This window comes from Ambystoma mexicanum, chromosome 11 (genome assembly GCF_040938575.1).
Source record: "Ambystoma mexicanum isolate Mex_15411 chromosome 11, UKY_AmexF1_1, whole genome shotgun sequence".
In the NCBI taxonomy this organism is placed as follows: domain Eukaryota; kingdom Metazoa; phylum Chordata; class Amphibia; order Caudata; family Ambystomatidae; genus Ambystoma; species Ambystoma mexicanum.
Genome location: NC_090934.1, coordinates 1,324,699,703 through 1,324,720,239, shown reverse-complemented (window position 1 = coordinate 1,324,720,239; position 20,537 = coordinate 1,324,699,703).

Sequence of the window (20,537 nt, the reverse complement as noted above, 5' to 3'; positions counted from 1 at the left end):
AACGAATATCCAGGGAAATCGGCATCTTTCTGCCCTTTGAGGAAGATGAATTGGAAGCACTTAAAGAGTGGGAAGAACTACTATTAAACACCTCTAAAGAAATGATGCATAAAGTAATCCAACAAGCTAATAAAGTGCACGATTAAATTGCAGAGGAAATCACTAATATCAAAAAAGCTATAGAAGACCTAAATCTACCAGAAGCAATTTTTAAGAATAATGAAATAATGGATGATTATCTTATCAAAATATACACAGGAATTGAAAGCTAAGAAGCAGATTTTTTTTGTGATGAAATGAACTTTCGCGCTCTGAAATGCTTGTGTACGAGCGCGATATAAATAAAAAATATCATATCATAATGCATTATAAATTCAAGAGGGTGTATACCTTTAACAGACCACATCAATCAGAAAATCCACAACCTTCAGCTAAACTGCTGACACCAAGACCTACACCACCTGTGTTGTTGTCAAGAATGGCACTCTGTCAAGAGTGGCACAGGGTACCCAGGTAGGTTTTGGGTGGCTGTGCTGAAGTAAGGTAGCAGATAAGCACACACAGCAGGAAGTTCAACAAGAAAGAAGAGTAGGAAACTGTAGCTGTGAGCCAAAAGGGGCAAAAGATACAAAGGTACAAACAAACTGGATTCCCTCTTGGGGTGTATGCTGAAATGGGAAAGAGTGTTCCACGAACCTTAGGAAACTCCAGCCTTCTGCACAGAATGCTATAACAGAGGCCCACGCTGTATGCTCATGGATGGGAACAACAGCAGTGGGTGTCTGTAACACTGAAAACGCGACAAGGGAAGGGGCAGAGGTTGCCTGCCGGAAACCAACAGGCAAGCTCTGTACAAAGGGATTACTTAAGACACATGAGAAGACAAGAACAGATATATCCAGCGAAAAGGAAGTCAATGAGCAATCTAGCAGAAGGAAATGAAGGAAAGGTGGAGTACAGAGGACTAAAGGAAGAGAACAATGGAGCAGCAGTCAGGAAAACAGAAGGGCTGCAAAGTAGGAAGCAGGTCTGCAGTCAAGAGTGGCACTAGGTGCAGGCAAACTGTAGTGGACTGCGGAGGACTGTAGTAGGCTGCAAGGCAGGGAGTCCAGAAGAACAGGACAGAGAGAGATTAGTAGTAGGCGACAGACAGAGAGCCCAAAAGAATAGGGCCGCGAGGTAGGGAGCCCAGAGGAGCAGGGCCGCAGGCAGCTAAGTGTAAAACAGGCTGTAAGGCAGAGGAGTGTAGCAAGCCGCAAGGCAGGGAGCCCACAGGACAAGGGCTGTAGGCAACGGAGGGAGACAGGCTGCAAGGAAGGAGCCCAGAGGACACGGGCTTTAGGCAGCGGAGGGAGCAGGCTGCAAGGAAGGAGCCCAGAGGACAAGGGCTGTAGGCAGCGAAGAGGTGCAGACTGCAAGGTAGGGAGCCCAGAGGACAAGGGATGTAGGCATCCAAAGTGAAGCAGGCTGTAGGCAGGGAGTCCAGAGGACAAGGACTGTAGGCAGCCGGAGTGAGGCAGGCTGCAGGGCAGGGAGCCCAGAAGACAAGGACTGTAGGCAGCCGGAGTGAGGGAGGCTGCAGGGCTGGGAGCCCAGAGGACAAGGACTGTAGGCAGCTGGAGTGAGGCAGGCTGCAGAGCAGGGAGCCCAGAGGACAAGGACTGTAGGCAGCCGGAGTGAGGCAGGCTGCAGGGCAGGGAGCCCAGAGGACAAGGACTGTAGGCAGCCAGAGTGAGGCAGGCTGCAAGGCAAGGAGCCCAGAAGAGCAGGGCAGCAAGGAGTGAGCCCAGAGGAGCAGGGCCGCTGACTGTAGAGGGCTGCAGAGGACTGTAGTAGGCTGCAAGGCAGGAAGCCCAGAGGACAAGGGCTGTAGGTAGAAGGCAGCGGAGCGATATCGGCTGCAAGGCAGGGAGCCCGGAAAGGGCACTGGATCAAAACAGGATAATGCAGCAACAGGAACAGCATACAAAGTAGAGGGTCAAGGCAAACAGGAGCGGGGAGATCTCAAGATGCAAGACACTGCGCTCCTGCAGGCAGCTGCTTATATACAGCCCTGCCCTGTTCTGAGGCAGGCTAATTGACAGCACCTGGAGCAGCACACCTGAAGACAATCTGCCTCCTCCCTCTCTGGTCCTGAGCAGGTGGAAGCAGCACTGGCCGCTAGGGTTTCTGGGGATTGTGGTCCCAATAACGATGAATGAGAATAGCCAGGAATTGAGGACTGTAGCCAGGTACATTATGGTAAATGTAGTTAATTGAATAAAATAAGAAAGAACCAAAGTTGAGCAAATGGAAATAAAATGCCAAGGCATGAATAGGAGTTGTTCAAAGAGTATTAGAAGGATCAATGAGTACCAAGTAGTCCATGATGGTTGCCAATGCGTGCGCCAGTGGCGCGGGCATGACAGTTGTCTCCACAATAATCTGACATAGAATCGTCAAATGAAAATGAATTAGAATTAGCTCATGTAGTACCTCAGTAGCCACTACAGAAGAATCCTCTTCTTCTTTTTTAGAAGAGTACCAGACAGAAAAAGGCAAGAATGTATCCTCTATTCAAGTCAACACAAAATCAGATGAGACCTTTACCTCAACAACAACTAACCATAAGTGGAGGACACCTAGGAGGGGCACGAGGGGGAGGGTAAGCCTCTCCAGGTCACACAAAAAGCACTGGAGGAATGCTAACAATATCAAGAAACAATCACCCCATCTAGTTGTTAATCTTACTAATTTGGATCTTTCTCCAGAATTAATTTCAGCATCAAATAAAGGCCTTTTATTTCGCCCTTCCAGTCCCATGGACTACTTCAAGACTAATTTGGATCTATACACATTTTGTCGATGCTTAAAGCTTAAAACATATTTTTATAGCATGACTGCATGCTAAGAGACCCTGACTCAACAAGTACCATCCAAACTATCTGACATGCGTTCAGAAGATACAGTAAGTCTGTTGAATCTTCAAGAGGAAAATAAAGTTCACACATTACAATCGTTTATAGCGGACTTGAATCTAGCAACAGGACTATCTGAAGTAACGACACTTAAACCTAAGTCCAAGTGCATCCCGTATTTAGCATCAGATAATGTGATTGACATATTCTACAATGCGGCTCTACAAGATTTGAAAGACAATTATCTGTTGGGAAAAACCCTAATTTCAACACAATCTATCTAACAAAGAGCAAGTAGCATTAAAAGAATTAAGTAAGAATGATTCAGTGACTACAAAATGGCAGACAAGGGCGGAAAATCATACTCATGCAGACAGAAGATTATGTTACTCTGGCATTACAACACCTTAATGACCAACATTGTTATGAGAAGCTTACTGTGAGCCCTTTAACAACACTTGTAGAAGAATGGAACACCATACTCACTGGATGAACGAGGGCCTACTCTCAGAAGATGAATATAACTTCATGCACAATTTGTTTCCAATTATGGCTACTAAATACTTTCTCCCAATAATTCACAAAGGATTTCAACTACTACTAATCATTAATGGTATTGGATCCCTAACGGAATCTATTTCTCAGTACATAGACAAACACTTGCCACCTTTAACCTCAGGGCTGGCACCCTACATTGAAGACACCAAATATGTCATCCAGCAACTTGAATCTATAATTTGGGAACCCAACTTTAGACTGGTAATCTTAGATGTTACTTTACTTTGCACCAGTATCTTTCACAACAAGGGAATTGAAACTACTCATTACTTCTTACTTCTTGAAATCCATAACAATCTCATATCATCAACCGAACATAATGCTAACAGAAATGCTCAGCTTTACCTTAAATAACAACATTTGTATGTTTAATATTCAGATCTATGGTCAAAAACAGGGGACGGCTACGGGTGCGAAATTTGCCCACACATATGCCAACCTATATATGGGTCATTTTGAATTGGAACACGCATTGCAACATCCATCGTTTACAACTGAAAACCAAGTTGTTTATTGGGGTCGTTATTTAGACAACATACTGATTATTTGGAATGGCAATCAAGAATCTCTTAAAGAATACTGAAATTACTTGAACAACAATCAATAAAACCTCAAACTCACTCTACAAGATAGCACCATACATTGAGAATGACATTATCAAAACAACCCTCTATGTGAAACCCATGTCTGGAAACAGTATATTACACTCAAAAAGTAATCATCCCAATCACATGACAAAGAATATATCATATGGAGAATTCCTGAGTATAAATCACAATTGCACAGACAATAAAAAATTTGAGAAACATGCACAGTGATTCAAAAATTCAAGAAAAGAGGCTATGATACTCAACATCTCTGTAAGACTTATAATAAGACACTGTTACGGACAAGAACCGACCTTCTCACAAACAAACCCAAAACAATATCTAAAGACATAGGCAACAAGGTCCGCTTCATTACTACTTACAGTTCAGAATCACAAATAATTCGAAATATTTTTACCACAAATTGGTCCATTCTTCAACTTGATGATGATTTATCACCTTTTTTGGACAATCCACCTTGTTTAACATTTTCAAAAGCCCAAAACATGAAAAAAATGCTCAGTCCATCACATTTTAATGGCACAAAGACAAGTGTCTGGAATCTCCCAAATGTGGCAACAAGAGGCTCTTCGAGGGAACTACAAATGCGGGAAATGTAATCTATGTTCACACCCTGAGAATGGGAAGAAACAAATTCAGTTGCCAAATGGAACTACCCATCCAATTTTCCAATTTATTAACTGCAATACCACATTTGTTATATATGGTATTCAATGGCCCTCATTACGACCTTGGCGGAGGACCATGGTGCTATTAGCACCATGGTCCATGCCGCTAAGGTTGCAATTCCGCCATGGTGGTTGGCGGACTTACCGCCCCATTCCGACCTTGGCGGGGCGGTAAGTCCCCAATCCCCATTTACCCTTCCCCATTCCAATTTTTGCCCCATAGGGCATAATGGGAGTGGGGAAGGCGTTAATTACGCCACCGTAAATTACGGTGGCGTAATTAACTCCATGGTCCCTTAGCGCCTTGGATTTTAACACCTGCTAAAAGCAGGTGTTAAATCCGCCATGGCGCTAAGGGACCTCGTACTCAGGTGGTAAGGGTTGGCGCTGTTTACGCTGGCGTAAACCCCTTACCGCCTGGGTCGTAATGAGGCCCAATGTATTTGCTCCAAATTATACACAAGCAGTACAATTCGTCCACTTAAAACCAGAATTGCCAAATATTTCGGATCAATAAAAAATGTGGACGTAAGGTCCCCTCTGGCATGCTATTTCCAGCAAGAATACAGCCAAGATAAAATGGACAATATCAAATACTTGGGTAAGAAAGTATCCATATGATGCCTCCAAGGGGAGGAATAGGTAGACATTTTTAAGATGCAGAGAATCAGCCTGGATCTGTTTATTAGACACTTGTCTCACTGGGTTAAATTTCATCACAGAGATGAACCACTTTCTATGATTTATTTATCTAACTTTGAAGTTTTCATCATCTTTCTCTTTTCAGCAAATCTTGCATAAAACATGTTATCTTTTATATATCTAGTTCAGCCTCATGCATTTCGTTGCTATAATTCTCCTTTTTCAAAGTGAATTCTTCAATTTAATTTTGCTTTGACATTTTTTCTTTAAAATTGTCAATTCTATTGTGCATTGATTTCAGACGCAACTGAATGTTATCGAATCAAGTATAGACACAGGGAATGACAATTGCTCAAAAATGGTGCTCGTTAGGAGCGATTGCGTATATCTCTACAGGACCACACCCTCCATTGTGTTTCAATAGTGGCAACAACATGTAGCAAGATGGTGACTAACGTGAGAATGCGGTCGCGTGCAATAGACGCGATTGCATCATCAGGTCTTTTATAAATAGCGGTCATTTTGATTGTAAAGTGGTTATCACGCCGCAAAGAACACTCAATTTTGGGAAACCAAAGAATCCTTTTCATTCAAGATTGGTGTGCCGCCAACGATCTTTGTCTTAGTGCCAGCAAGACGGAGATCCTCCTCATTGGCACACCATCACCTTCCTTTCCCCTCACTCTCTGGCCAGCCTTCTTTGGCCCTCCTCCTATCCCCACCTGCAAGGCCAAGAACCTTGGTGTCACCTTTGATTCCACACTATCCTTCTCTGCCCACATCGCTGATGTATCAAAAAAGTCAAACTTCCTACTGCACCTCTTCAGAGGTATTCTTCCTTTCCTCTCATTCCTCCAGAGGCTCACTGTCTCCCAAACTCTGGTTCTCTCTAAGTTGGACTATTGCAACAGCCTCTTTCTTAATCTACCTGCCTCTACACTCTGCCCTTTACAACTTATCCAGAACAGGACTGCAAGACTTGTCCTTGGCCTCAAGCCCTGGGATCGTATCTCTCCAGCTCTGAAATCTCTCCATTGCTGTCACGACCCTCGCCCAAAACCCCCTCTGGCAAACCCATTGGCCAGGTGGAGTCAGGACTCAGGCCTCTAGAGCCCGGCATCCTCTTCAAAAGCCCTCATACACCATGAAAAACAATGTGCTTGGGAACTACTTTATTGTATTGTCAGCCAACATGGAGGCATCCACATAGCTTGGTTCCTAAGAACCAAGCTATGCAGTCTAGTGTTTTGGGTGTAGTAGCCTAAGGACTACTTTACCTGGAATATTTTCTTGGGGCTATTTAAACCACACCCGAGCAAGACAACACGCTTTGCGTTACTTTGCAGTTTGCAACGTGACGCTCACCGTGTCCCGCTATTCCCTCTAACTTCGGAGAAGCAGAACCTGCAAGGAGACAAAAGGAACATCATTAGCAGCAGCATCTTACCTGCAGTCTCCATCTTTAAACACTCACAGCTACTGAGAACAGCTTCCTCGAATCTGCACGCCTCCCAGACAGAACGACCTGAAAGAGGAAGATGCAGGCAACATTAAAGAAAGCAGAAGAGACATTTACAAATTACGAACTGCTCAAAAGGCTTACCTGGCTGGTCGCCTCTCGGCTAGCACCACTCTGGACATTTCACTCGTGCTGAAGAACACAGCGACCTACAAGGCAGGAAAACACAAGTTAGCAAAGGCAAGACTTTGCAGCGCTGCGTATAGCGTTTACTTACCGCATCATAGCGCTCTTAATGCGCCATCATTTACCAGCAGGCTCAACCATAGCCAGTTCACCAGGCTGAAGCTCTGCATACCTAAGGGAGAAAAAAGAGACATTTTAAACAAAGAAAGGCATGCAGAATAGCAACAAAACTAAAGAACAGCAAGAAGACCTACCTGAACAATATCAAACGGGCCGGCGTCAGTGAAGTAACTGGACCGCACTCGCCCATGAAAGACAACGCGCCCCTGCAAAGAAGCAGGACGGAGAGCACGCCTAATTCTAACACAAGGCAGAACCTTCCCCAAAGACCACATCAGGGCAAATCTGAGAAGCATACCAGCGAGTAACCCGGCTGGGTGGCGTCCCTGTGGGTACCAGGTGAGCGTAACAGAACGCGAAGCCCACCATAACAAATCCACCTGGGCGCCATGGAGACATCAGAAATGGACCAATTTGCCCAATTACTAGGAGAGCTTTGTGCTGAGGTTCATTCTGCCCGACAAGAGACTAATGCCTTCTGGAGAGACCTAATAGTGACCAAAGAACGCACTGAAGAGATTAGCAGGCAGTAATTGCAATCACAGGCAGTACAGACGCCTCTACCTGGAAGCAATCCAACAATGCAAAACCCTGCCATACCACCCACTCCGGTACAGATCACGTTACCTGGAACAGTGCCCCTGGCACCACCAGAAAGGTTCTCAGGCAACTCACGGAAGTATGCAGCATTCATCAATCAGTGCCGCCTTCATTTTCTTTGTAGGCCTGGAGCATTTCCAAACGACCAAGCTCGGGTAGCTTTTGTCTTATCATACCCGAGTGGGAGTGCAGCAGATTGGTCGGTGCCGTTGGTAACCCATGATGATCCTCTATTACATGACTTTGGGGGGTTTCAGAGGGAAATGGAAAACTTTTGCTCGCCATACCCAGGAACAAGCAGTAGACAATGAACTCTTGTCCCTCCGACAGGGGAATCAGGACTTGTTAACGTGCATTGCTACCTTCAACAGACTGGTTGCCGAAGCCAGGTGGCCAGAAAACAAAAGAACCACGTTATTCCATTGAGGCTTACGAGGCGAATGAAAGGACGTCTTAGCCCAGGTGGTTGATCCACCCAGAGACTGTGTAGAATTCATAAATCTGGTTGTGCAGCTAGACCACCGGTTGTAGGACCGAAAGGCAGACCGGTCTAAGACGGACCCTCGGACCGTGTATGTTCGACCAACGGATAACACACCCCGTGTACCTGAAAATGCTGTAGAACCCATGCAGATTGGAGGGATACGGACTCCATTAACAAAACAAGAGCGGGACAAAAGAAGACAACAACAGCTTTGTTTGTATTGTGGGAAACCAGGACATTTCCTTAGGAATGTCCAGTAAAACCCCCAAGAAGAACAGTCGGGCCACAGAGAAGGATGAAGCAAAGGAATGGGAAAACTACCAAGCTCGACAAACGTAGAGGTCAGTTTGTCGAGTGAGAAGAAAGAGTTGCTGACCTTGCACTTTGCAATACCAGTGATCCTAATTAACCACCAACAGTCGTCAAGAATGCATGCCGTTGAAGCATACATCGATAGCGGAACAGTTGAAAATTATATTGATCAAGAACTGGCAGCAGAGATGGGGCTTCCTTTGTGTTCTAAGCCAACTATGGACAAGGTAACCACCATGGATGGGACAGAAATTGCTTCCGGACCAGTAACCCAGTGCACAGCCAGGGTAACCTTGCTGTGCCAGGACGGACATGGGGAGTCTATTTCATTCGATCTCATCAAGGCACCTCAGTTCAGGCTAATAATAGGGATGCCATGGTTGGTTGCTCACAACCCTTTGATATACTGGCGGGCATGAAAATGAACCTTCCCCGGTGACTGCTCCCCTGCCTGCTATTACCAAGAGGAGAAACCCGACATCTGTATCCCCATGACACCCCGAGCAACAGTATCAACCATGGGAGCAACTAATACCTTGCCAAGTGAATACCATGATTTCCAGGATGTTTTCTGAAAGGACCAAGCCAATACATTGCCACCGCACAGGCCCTATGACTGTCAGATCGACCTTGCTCCTGGTGCACAAATCCCTTGCGGCAGGATCTACGCTCTCACAGAACCAGAAAACCTTCATTTGAAATCCTATTTAGACCAGTACCTTGCAAACGGATTTATCTGTCCTTTGAAGTCCCCCGCAGCCAGTCCTTTGTTCTTCGTACTGAAAAAGGAAGGAGACTTGAGAACCTGTATTGACTACCGCGCATTGAACCAGATCACCGTGAAGAACTGCTACCCCTTGCCACTTATCCCTGAGATGCTAGACCAAGTTAAAGAGGCCCAGATTTATACCAAATTGACCCTTCAAGGAGCGTACCACCTGGTCTGAGTCAGAAAAGGAGATGAATGGAAAACCGCCTTCCGTACTAAGTACGGCTTGTTTGAATATCAAGTCATGCCCTTCGGGTTATGCAACGCTCCTGCGGCATTCCAGTATTTCATGAATGAAGTCTTAAGGGAGTTAATTGATGTGTGCGCCTTAGTGTACATAGACGACATCTTAGTATACTCAGCCTCGGAATAAGATCATGTCAGGCATGTTCGTTCAGTCCTCACCAAGCTCCGTCAACATCGCTTGTTTGCAAAGCTTGAAAAATGCTATTTTCACGTCACCGAAGTAAAATTTCTTGGTTTTATCCTTACTCCAGGAGGCATCAGAATGGACGTGCACAAGGTAGATGCCATTCTGAAATGGCCTTCATCGATGTCTCTGAAAGGGGTACAAAGCATGCTGGGCTTGCAAACTTCTACCGCTGGTTCATCCCAGACTTCTCTCAGGTTGTGCACCCAATCGCAGTACTATTACAAAAAAACAATAAAAAGTTTGCTTGGACCGAAGAAGCAGAAGAAGCCTTTCAGGAACTTAAACGAAGGTTTACCTCCGCTCAAATCCTGCAACATCCTCGTCCAGACCTCCCTTAAGTCATTGAAACTGATGCGTCCAGTCTCGCAATGGGTGCTGTCCTTTCACAGAGAGACCCGGAAACCGGCCAGCTACATCCTGTGGCCTTCTGGTCGAAAAAGTTCTCACCTCCAGAGATTAATTATGCCATCACGGACAAAGAACTCCTGGCTATGAAATCCGTCTTTAAAGCCTGGAGGCACTACCTTCTGGGGGCCAGACACACCATTACAGTCATCACAGACCACCGAAACCTGCAATATCTCAAAACAGCCAAGGCCCTGTCCTCGCGCCAATTACGGTGGGCCCTTTTCTTCGCCGAATATGATTATGTAATCACATTTCGACCAGGAGTCAGAAATGGAAAGGCGGACCCAGTACCTACTATACCTGAAGACAAACTCTTGGGTATCACGACAGCCTTAACACAAGCAGAACTACGAAAAGAAATCCAACGGACATTGAATCCTGATGCCTACTTCGCATGGCAAACTCAAGGAGAACAATATACTATCAAGGACCATCTACCCTTTTTTAGGGATCGCCTATATGTACCCAAGAAGGAATTACAACAGCATATTATTTCAAATTATCATGATTCACTGATCAAAGGGCATCCTGGGATCACCAAAACCCTAGCTAATGTGAAAGAACTTTTGGTGGCCTACCTGGCGTAAGGACATCATTCAGTATATTCAGTCCTGCGGTGTCTGCGCACAAAATAAATCACAGAAACAAAAACCATCTTGTCTCCTACAACCATTGGACATTCCTCCAGTTCCATGGCACACTCTTTCCCTTGACTTCATCACTGACCTACCTCCAAGCCAAGGGTTCAACACCATCCTTGTAGTTGTGGACTTATTCTCGAAGATGGCCCATTTTATTCCTCTCAAAGGCCTCCCAGACGCAGCCACTTTAGCAAAAGTGTTCCTGGAGGGTGTGGTTAAGCTACATGGCTTCCCTTCGGTTCTGGTCTCTGAGCAAGGCAGCCAGTTTGTTTCAAACTTCTGGAAAAAATGTTGTGCAATGGCGCAGATCGACATTCGGCTATCTACCAGTCGCCATCCCCAAATGGACGGCCAAACCCAGAGAACCAATCAGACACTCGAGCAATATTTACAGTGCAAGCTGCACCACGAACAAAGGAATTGGAAAGACCTACTATGGATAGCCGAATATGCATATAACAATTCTTTGCATTCAAGCACGGGACAAACGCCCTTCTATACCCTTTATGGCAGACATCCACGTACCTCCGAACTAGACCTTCCAGCCAGCTTGGAAGTGCCAGGGGTAAAGACTCTACACACAACCATTACTCAGGCTTTCAAAAGGGCAAAGGAACACCTTATTCCTGCCAAAGAAAAACAAAAGAGATTTGCTGACCAACACCGGAAAAAGGCCCCTGATTATCAAGTAGGAGACAAAGTTTGGTTAGCCGCTAAATTCATACCCATCAAGGGAACCCGGACCTTTCATCCCAGATTCTTAGGACCCTATACCATTAAAGCAATTATCAACCCAGCAGCCGTGAAACTGGATTTACCACCTAATCTACACATCCACCCGGTATTCCATGTGTCCCTCCTAAAACCAATGCAACCCGGCATTCGGATTGGGACACCACCTAAGCCCATACTTGTTGACGGAGAACCAGAATTCGAAGTCAAGAATATCCACGCACCACGTCTAATCAGGAAATTCCATCGGAACTTCCCAACCAAACCTGGGCCAGACAGAAGGAACACCATGGGAGGGGCCTTATGGGGGAGTGCTGTCATGACCCTCGCCCAAAACCCGCTCTGGCAAACCCATTGGCCAGGTGGAGTCAGGACTCGGGCATCTAGCGCCTGGCATCTTCTTCAAAAGCCCTCATGGGCCAGTCCTAGTGCCTATGGCGCCAGGCTCATACACCATGAAAAACAATGTGCTTGGGAACTACTTTATTGTATTGTCAGCCAACATGGAGGCATCCACATAGCTTGGTTCGTAAGAACCAAGCTATGCGGTCTAGTGTTTTGGGTGCTGTAGCCTAGGGACTACTTCACCTGGACTATTTTGTTGGGGCTATTTAAAACACACCTGAGCAAGACAACACGCTTTGCGTTACTTTGCAGTTTGCAACGTGGCGCTCACCGTGTCCACCTATTCCCTCGAACCTCGGAGAAGCAGAACCTGCAAGGAGACAAAAGGAACATCATTAGCAGCAGCATCTTACACGCAGTCTTCATCTTTAAACACTCACAGCTACTGAGAACAGCTTCCTCGAATCTGCACGCCTCCCGGACAGAACGACCTGAAAGAGGAAGATAGAGGCAACATTAAAAAAAGGAGTAGAGACATTTACAAATTACGAACTGCTCAAAAGGCTTACCTGGCTGGTCGCCTCTCGGCTGGCACCACTCTGGACATTTCACTCGCGCTGAAGAACACCGCGACCTACAAGGAAGGAAAACACAGGTTAGCAAAGGAAAGACTTTGCAGTGCTGCGCATAGCGCTTACTTACCGCATCATAGCGCTCTTAATGCGCCATCATTTACCAGCAGGCTCAACCATAGCCAGTTCGCCGCGCTGAAGCTCTGCATACCTAAGGGAGAAAAAAGAGACCTTTTAAACAAAGAAAGCCATGCAGGATAGCAACAAAACTAAAGAACAGCAATAAGACCTACCTGAACAATATCAAACGGGCCGGCGTCAGTGAAGTAACTGGCCCGCACTCGCCCATGAAAGACAACGCGCCCCTGCAAAGAAGGCCGGACGCAGAGCACGCCTAATTCTAACACAAGGCAGAACCTTCCCCGCAGACCACATCAGGGAAAAGCTGAGAAGCATACCAGCGAGTAACCTGGCTGGGTGGCATCCCTGTGGATACCAGGTGAGCGTAACAATTGGCTCCCAGTGGATGCAATGATTAAATTCAAAACCCTCTGCATTGTCCATAAGGCTTTCTGGGGCTTGGGTCCAACATACCTTCAGCTATCCCTCGGCAAATACCTCCCTTCTTGAGCACTCCGCTCCTCTACATCTAACTCCCTCAGGGTCAGTCATTTCTCAAAGAAACGAGCTGGGGGTAGATCTCTGTCTTCGGCTGGGGCCTCCCTCTGGAACAGCCTCGCTGCAACTCTAATACTTGAGGAGAACCATCTCCGGTTCCGGAAGCACCTCAAAACCTTCCTCTTTGCTTCTGCCATCTCCTCTCCTCTCCCCTGTTGGTTCTACTCTCCCTCGGCACCATGCACCTGGCCACCCTCTGTCCTCTGGGCCCAGGTACCTGTTCATCTTGCCACCCTCACGCACTGTCTCTGGGCCACCCCTTGCTCTGGGGTCTGTATCTGTACCCATACAGCCCCCCCTTTTCTTCCTGCACTCTCAGCCCTACCCGGCCTGCTGCCATAAACCCAGCACTTGCCACTTGCTGGCTGCACTCCCATTGTTTGTTGCCTTTTTATTTATTATTTTATTACTATTTTTGTTTTTTCCTTCTCGCTCCGCACTCTCCTTTTGTTCCCCCTTCCATGCACTTCTCCCCCCTCCCCCTCTACCCTGCACTTGCGCGTTCTCAATGACACTGGGCCTAGTAAGATTGTTGTTTTTGTTCTCCCCTGTTCTCCTTCCCTTGCCTTGTCGCGCTCTGAAACACTTGTGTATGAGCGCGATAGAAATAAAATATCAATATCAATATCAATACCAATGTAGGTAAGTAAAAGCTTTGTTAATTATGACAGAATCAGATTTACACAATTAAGTTCTGGCAGAAGAATGCCACCATTTTACTTAAAGGCAAAATAGAACAGAGAACTTTTGTTTCCTTAGGTGCAATCCGCAAAGGAAAGAAGTAGGAATTTAAATTCCCCTCTAATTTTGTCACTATATTTGGCATCTCAAAAACGAATATCGACCCAGAAAAAACAAAACGTATAAGTGAGTAAGACAATCATTCATTAATTTCAAGTTGAGTCTGAAATCACAATATGCTTTCTATCATGAATGTTAAGTGTATAAACAAGACAAGAACGATTTGAAACATCTGTTTATATATTTTGTTTATTTAGATCCAAATACTGTACCCTCCTGATGAAACACTGTAAAAATGGGGAGAAACACGTGTTGAGGGAACCATCATGTATTTTAGAGATGAGCAATAAAGGAAACTTTCGACTTTAAAGGACAAAATATTGAATTCAAATTGAAGAAATTTGGCGCAAAACTATGGAAATTCGCTTTTTCCTTTCATTTTCAGCATACAGTATATTGGGCAGCCTCAATATTGGAGGGTACGGCTTTTGCAGACCATCTGGTAGAGAAAAAGATTTGCAATATATCACGTTACATTATAACACATTAAGGACTCACCATCAGTTGCCCAAAGGCTGTAAACTCTATAGAATATACCACAGATATGCTACTACTTTCTGATGAAATGTGTTAGGTCATCACAGCCCCAGGCTCTTGCCTCATACCCCTTTTCTAATACACTAATGCCCAAAAACTGTACTACCTCCTGGCCATATCTTAATTGCAAAGGTCTGGATTGTTTCAACCGCGTGTCACCTACTCTGCCAAGATGTGCTTTCTCTGGTAACTGTAACTTTTGTACTCTAACCAATATTTGAATAGATATTTGGGATAGCATCTGGGAGTCTTGGTGGAGGGGCTGTTTCAGTGGTCATGATTGAGACTGTCCACCAGATGTGATACAACTCACTCAAGACAATAACAAACTAAGGTCCAGATACATCTAACGCTCTGCTTCTGGGTCCTTTTACGAACAGGGACTCGTTGCCTCATAAATTGTGCTTCAATAACACAGATATGTCTAGGAATGCACATTTCCTCCAGACAGGTGGTTGTTTAGGGGAGTCTCAAAAGTCAGGTCCAAAATACAGAAGGGCATTAACCCACTCATATAAATATAATGAATATTAATTTGTTGATAGCGCTTCCTGAAGATGAACTTCTAGCAGTGCAGTAATAATCAGTGTTATTATTACCTGCTCGTCGTACTTGATTTAGTCACCTCAGAAGGATAACCTAGGAAAGATTTATCAATGGCAGGAGGATGAGGAGCTAAATCGGCCCTGGCAGGGGTTTCCAAACCTTCCTGTACGGCTTTGTCCCATTCTGAAGCGCTCACCTTTTGCTTGAACTATCTACCCGGTCTTAAAGTGATTGACCTCCAGGCCAACTGCAGTAAACTATAGTCCGAGGACAAAAGCTGTACTCTTCCCTAAGTGATCTGATTGATATCCCCTATGTCAATCGGATTGGAACAGGTCAGTGTGCCTTCTCAGTGCAGGCGGAAGTCCTCTGGAATAATCTTCCAACGAGACAACCGACGGTCAGCGACCATTTGAAACTCAGGATAGTATTACAAATATTCTAAGCGGATAACTTTCTATCAGTAGTTAAAACAGGTTCTTGTGAGCCAAGAATCCTCTATAAGGTGGAAGTCACTTAAAAACTTAACACATACTATAAATTTAAGTATTCTCAAAATATCCATCCAAGCGAGTTCTGCGGTGCCGTGCACTGCTGCACATATTTAGTTAATGTTGTGCTTTACGTTTGGCCCTGGGCTTTAAGAAGCTCTTAGGGATGTGACTAATGCAATATTGTTTATATTGGTTATTGCATATTCTTCGCATTACACAGCATGCCACCTTGTGGATTTATGAGACATGAGTAAATCCTTCTGGGATTACAAACAATTACTTGCTGAAAAACCTGATTTTAGATCATAGTCTGAAAATGGGGGTATACATTGGGCCTCATTACACGGTAGGTGGTAAACCATGGCGCTATTAGCGCCATGGTTCATGCCGGTAATTTACCGGTACCGCCTTGGAGGAAAGGGGAATTACCACCCTATTCCAAGGTGTATAAGCCTTGAAATGATGATGGGTTGAGTCGGCCATGCTGGGATTATGACTGTAGGTTGCACAAAGATGTCTGCAACAAGCACTTAACTGGCTGAGCAATCTTACTGGACTAAATGCATATTTCAAAACTGCAGGCCTGCCATTGAAATAGACTGCTGGCCATTACAACAGCGCACACAATGATGCAATAGTATATTGGGAAAATTCATGAGGTTGCAGGTTGCACTGAGAATGCATGGCCAATGGGCCCCTATGAATGGAAGTGCCCGCTGTTCCACAGGAGTAATGTTCATGGACTGTTTATTAGTGTGAACATATCAACAACCTATTTGCTTTGTGCCTCAGTAACATATGACTGCAATCCTGGATTTTTATCTGAAGGGGACAAAAATACGGGATGCTTGGAGACTCGGAGCATGATTGAAGTATTCATGAAAGAGTCTTAACATTTCAACCTACACGTGGACTCCTTATTATGTCTGCTTGGAGAAAAGGGAGAACCCTTATTCAAAACATGTATTTCTGCATCAGTCAACGAGCTATCCCGCGACTCATTTAGATGCTTAAGGTGTTAAATGAAGTTATTCTGCGCCATGACTCATTCAGATGTGAGGTGTTACATGAAGTTATTCTGCGCCATGACTCATTCAGATGTGTGAGGTGTTACATGAAGTTGTTCTGCGCCATGACTCATTCAGATGTGTGTGGTGTTACATGAAGTTATTCTGCGCCATGACTCATTCAGATGTGTGTGGTGTTACATGAAGTTATTCTGCGCCATGACTCATTCAGATGTGGAAGGTGTTACATGACGTTATTCTGCGCCATGACTCTGCGCCATAACTCATTCAGATGTGAGGTGTTACATGAAGTTATTCTGCGCCATGACTCATTCAGATGTGTGAGGTGTTACATGAAGTTATTCTGCGCCATGACTCATTCAGATGTGAGGTGTTACATGAAGTAATTCTGCGCCATGGCTCATTCAGATGTGAGGTGTTACATGAAGTTATTCTGCGCCATGACTCATTCAGATGTGTGTGGTGTTACATGAAGTTATTCTGCGCCATGACTCATTCAGATGTGGAAGGTGTTACATGACGTTATTCTGCGCCATGACTCTGCGCCATAACTCATTCAGATGTGAGGTGTTACATGAAGTTATTCTGCGCCATGACTCATTCAGATGTGTGAGGTGTTACATGAAGTTATTCTGCGCCATGACTCATTCAGATGTGAGGTGTTACATGAAGTAATTCTGCGCCATGGCTCATTCAGATGTGAGGTGTTACATGAAGTTATTTTGCGCCATGACTCATTCAGATGTGTGAGGTGTTACATGAAGTTATTCTGCGCCATGACTCATTCAGATGTGTAAGGTGTTACATGAAGTTATTCTGGCCCATGACTCATTCAGATGTGTGAGGTGTTACATGAAGTTATTCTGCGCCATGACTCATTCAGATGTGTAAGGTGTTACATGAAGTTATTCTGCGCCATGACTCTGCGCCATAACTCATTCAGATGTGAGGTGTTACATGAAGTTATTCTGTGCCATGACTCATTCAGATGTATGAGGTGTTACATGAAGTTATTCTGCGCCATGACTCATTCAGATCTTTGACGTGTTACATGAAGTTATTCTGCGCCATGACTCATTCAGATGTATGAGGTGGTACATGAAGTTATTCTGCGCCATGACTCATTCAGATCTTTGAAGTGTTACATGAAGTTATTTTGCGCCATCACTCATTCAGATGTGTGAGGTGTTACACGAAGCTATTCTGCTCCCTGAAGTTATTCTGCGCCATGATGCCCCTTCTCTGGTGAGATGTTTGCGCGTTATACATTCATTTACATCTAGATCTTGCATCTACCGAGAGGAAATGTCAATAACTAACGTTTCTGGATCTGGGACTGTGTGTTTCTTCTGTGATGTCTTGCCCATCCCCTTCTGGCTATCGGCTGGACATCGGTATACAAAAAAACGAATTTAAAGATGGTAAGTAAAACTGTTCAACCCAATTATTTGCAGTTTTCTTTGCTGCTCAGGGGCTGATGTGGTAGGATCACAATTATTTTCCTATGCAAATATGAGAAAATTCTATTAAAGGACTCTAGGGGACCTCATTACGAGTTGGCCGGTATCACAGCGGTAAATCTGCCGCAATACTGCCCAACTGAATTACTGTTACCACCACCTGGTCTGGCGGGATTACTGCTGGATTACAAATGGAAGTGGGGGTGTAAATCCTCATTTTTTTGTCCTTTGGACTCAATGGGGCTTTTTTGACGGAATTACCGCGGCAGCATTTCCGCTGCAGTAATCCCGCTGATTCTGCTGATTTTTCATCGGTGAGTGGGAGGATTTACCTCCAGCAGTTTTCTGGAGGTGAATCCTCCACTCCAAGCCCGACTTCATAATTTGGCGTAGTGGTAAAGTTGGCGTGTAACAAATGTACAGTCAATTTGACCACTTAACGCCATACTTGCAATGAGGTGCTCTACAGTCTGCGCAAACACTAGCCACGGCGCGGCATCCATCCTGCACACAGCCCAGCCACGTTGCCAGTCTCCACGCAGTTTGCAACATAAAACAGCAATTTCATGGTAACAGGAGGATCAGCAACAAGATGAGAACATGGGCAGAGGTCATAGACCCAACAAAGCCTGCCTCAGTGCCAGAGTCATAAACCTAACGCATGTCACGGTGCCAAACAGGATTTCTGCAAACTCTTCTGGAGTGGCATACATGTGAACATTACACTCAGCCACAGATCCCTCAACTAGCCACCTTATATCCAAGAATGGGATCCCCCAGTTACTGGCAGTCAATGTACACTTAGAAATGGCGCCGTTCATTCTGCTGCACTGCCACGACAATACCAAAGCTTCAGATTGTGGAGTAGCTACATCGTCATAGAGACTTTTTTCAGAAATTTCCTACTGAGATGGCAACAGTATTTAACGCCTGTACCATACGTAGGTGAACTTTTTTTTTCTGGTTACGGGAGGCAGAATCATTGTGCAGAAGGAATAATTAAGGTAAGATTGTAATAGTTTAATAACATATGGTAGATCGAGTGAGTCAGTTGGAGTCTCTAAAGGACTCTTGTTTTTATTCACAGGCAGAATTGTACTTACCACAGTAAACAGATGACTGCATATGTCCCTTGACCTTTGAAGAGAAGTAACAATGTCTTAATAGTTTTAAACACTTGATAGCGAATATGCAGACCTACACTCTGGGAACAGAAATATATACATATATTTCTACCTTTGGGTGATTTTTTTACTTCTCCTTGTTTCTTTCAGAATTGTTACAGAGCTGCATGAAGTAACGTGGGTCACCAAATGGACTAAAGAATATTTATCACCATATCCAAAGGTCAGTGGTATCGAACTTAGGATCTATTAGAAAGATCTACTGATTAAAACAATAGACTAAAAATGTTTCTATTAAATTGTAGGATATTTACATGGTTACATTTCCCTGATGAAGAATACGAAGATGTTCAAAACGCGTTGGATACATAAAGCTGAATCCTTTTAGATTGGTGAAAATTCACATCAATGCATAAATAGAAAAATTATGTACTGGTTCTATGAAGTTGTCTCTTTATTAAAGAGTGTCTTTAAAACATGTACAAATTGGTTTACACTTTACAAAATTAAATGAAAAACCTCTGGAATGTGAAAAAAAACCAATTCCTATTTTCCAATAAGATTGTTTTGATTTGACTCTTCAGTGATGTATGGTTATGAGTGAATAAGAATATTGACACATATATTTATTGCAATGAAATATTGTATTAACTATGGTGAAACACTTATGTATTAATTGATCTAATTGGATAGGAACGGCTTTTATGCTCGTTCTGGAGTGCAGGAGAACCAACTCCTGTTCTGGCAGTTGAAGGTTAATTGGTTGTTTAGGATCCCCCATTAAACTATTTTTTTTAATTTAAAATTGTTTTAGTTGATGCAATCAACTTTTTCAATTGTTCGTAACATGAAATCTCATATACAATGAATACATAATTACATTGTTACAATGGTAAGAGAGAATTTTTCTTTTTCCAGTTGTATGATGACAACAAGCACCATCAAGACACGCCAAACTCAAATTAGTCACTGCAAGCCCTGTGACCAATGAGAACACTGCTACATCTTGAGTTCCAGAGCTCCAAGTAAATCCTAGATTAGCTCCACCCGCCTGGCAAACACTGGAGTTTGTTGTCGGTCATATGTGGGGCCGCCTAAGGCCACGCACAGAAAACACAACACAGAAAACAAAAGCCAATACAGCACATCAGCAGATGATTTTTTGCAGCAGTACAAGAGCACCCACAAAGTCCCCATTGTAGCCACTCCACACTTTGATCTCGGAAGACTTTAAGGGACAGTGGCGATGTATTCCAGAAACATTACAATCACATTTCTATAGTTCCCACCTGTCCCCAGGACAGCTTGGTTGGCAAAGTTAAGGACACGTCTGGGACATCTGTGGATGGGCGAACTGACCAACTAATAGACTTTACCAGCCCTCAGCAGGGCACTTGTCTTGAGGAACATCAAACAACTTTGAAGTGTAACAACA